Raw genomic sequence first — 2,500 nt, 5'->3', positions numbered from 1 at the left:
CCCTCAGGATAGCTGGTGCTCGTACGAGTCTCATCCGGTAAAGCGAATGATTAGAGGCCTTGGGGCCGAAACGACCTCAACCTACATTTGCGAATTCAACAATTCTTGCATGCCAGGATGTCATGTGTCACGACACGCTACGTCAGACCACATACACACTGCGACATGTGCAGAAGAGAACACGTGGAAGGTGGCCCGCGCACGTATGCGATGTCCCTTCCGCGATCCACTGTCAACCGGCATCTGCGGCATGTCCCAGATATGGAACGCGGTCCACCAGGGTAGCACTTTGTGTGAGGCAATACGACAAAGTCGGAATACACGCGTCACTACATCAGACGGCTCACGCTGACCTGACCTGACCTGACTCACCGCACCACCACACCCAGCGACCCAGGGTGACATACAATGCGTTCGTACGTTCCTCCCACACGCCTCTACAGCGTACCACAGTGCAACCTAGCTGTTATTGGGAGACGAGACAAGTAGCATCGAGCACAACATATGGAAATTGAGATTCGACACCGTTGGGCACAGCCAGCGTACGGTCACACGTATCACACTACTTCACTCTGTACGTAACGACCGATGATCGGTACAGCGTGTGGGTTACGCGTACGACATGAGCGGACAATGGACACAGACCATACCACGACGTACACTGAGGGCGTCGACATCTGAATGCAACTGAACAGCTGCGAGGCTCATTTAACACTCAAACGCCAGACCGACCAGCTTGAGAGGACAGAGACACAAAGAGGGGGACAGAGGGGGGGGGGCGATATAGTCCTATTGCAGTACAATTGACAGTGGATAGCGGGAATATGTGGAAAGTAAGCAACACTCGCAAGACATCTACATGAGGATAACAACGACACCAGAGATTCCGAGCAGTGAACTATGTTAGGCAAAGGGACAACGTGGGTTAGGTTAAGGGACAACGTGGGTTAGGTTAAGGGACAACGTGGGTTAGGTTAAGGGACAACGTGGGTTAGGTTAAGGGACAACGTGGGTTAGGTTAAGGGACAACTTGAGTTAGGTTAAGGGACAACTTGAGTTAGGTTAAGGGACAACTTGAGTTAGGTTAAGGGACAAATTGAGTTAGGTTAAGGGACAAATTGAGTTAGGTTAAGGGACAAACTGAGTTAGGTTAAGGGACAAACTGAGTTAGGTTAAGGGACAACTTGAGTTAGGTTAAGGGACAACTTGAGTTAGGTTAAGGGACAACTTGAGTTAGGTTAAGGGACAACTTGAGTTAGGTTAAGGGACAAACTGAGTTAGGTTAAGGGACAAACTGAGTTAGGTTAAGGGACAAACTGAGTTAGGTTAAGGGACAAACTGAGTTAGGTTAAGGGACAAACTGAGTTAGGTTAAGGGACAAATTGAGTTAGGTTAAGGGACAAATTGAGTTAGGTTAAGCGATAATCTGGTACAGCCACAGTTAGGTTAAGCGATAATCTGGTACAGCCACAGTTAGGTTAAGCGATAATCTGGTACAGCCACAGTTAGGTTAAGCGATAATCTGGTACAGCCACAGTTAGGTTAAGCGATAATCTGGTACAGCCACAGTTAGGTTAAGCGATAATCTGGTACAGCCACAGTTAGGTTAAGCGATAATCTGGTACAGCCACAGTTAGGTTAAGCGATAATCTGGTACAGCCACAGTTAGGTTAAGCGATAATCTGGTACAGCCACAGTTAGGTTAAGCGATAATCTGGTACAGCCACAGTTAGGTTAAGCGATAAAGTTGGTTAAATTTGGTATTGTGTGGGAAGGGGGCAGAGAGAGGGGGGGGGTGGATAGTGGTGGCAGTACGCGGATGCCTGAGTCACCGTCAGATACGTCACGTCGGTTCGATGCTTGTAGCAAGAGGCTGGCGGGTCTGTGTCTCTCACTTCTGCAATTTTTCATGTGGTATAACACGAGGGCGGGGGGTGATATTTGGTGCCCCTCTGTGTAGGATGTGTGTTGGTTTATCTGAGCAATGGTAGTTGTCGGAGGAGTGGGGTATTGTGCTTTTATAGGTGGACCTACTGCTCTGGTTATCATAGTGTCGACGGTGCAATGTCGCAGAGAGGATGCACTCGACATTGTCGCATTCCAGATGTTTACGTATTGTGTGTCTCCGTTGCAGGCCGAGAGTGGTGAATGTTCGAGTGTCTGGCTGACGTGCGATTCACGTTGTGTGCCCAGTCTTACAGCACGTATAGGGACATTCGCATAAATCATCTATATGTGGCCTTGCATCATTTACTAAGCAGTGCCGTGAGACGACCGAACTATTAGGAAAGTACTGATGTACCGCATAATGTTTACCTTCCACCACACGGCGAGTATCGACTCTGCCCAGCGTTGCCACCGCAGGCAGCGGTCACCGTCACCATTGTGCGGCGGAACGGAACATCTATATCCTCAGAGGAGCACTCTTTGCCGCCGGGCGTCAGGTCTCGCGGCCTGCCGGCCAGCGCCCATGACGAACTTACTGCATGTATAGGGACAG

The sequence above is a fragment of the Schistocerca gregaria genome, unplaced genomic scaffold (assembly GCF_023897955.1).
Source record: "Schistocerca gregaria isolate iqSchGreg1 unplaced genomic scaffold, iqSchGreg1.2 ptg000045l, whole genome shotgun sequence".
Lineage (NCBI taxonomy): Eukaryota > Metazoa > Arthropoda > Insecta > Orthoptera > Acrididae > Schistocerca > Schistocerca gregaria.
The sequence above is the reverse complement of the archived record's forward strand: the minus strand, read 5'-3'. Positions refer to the sequence as shown.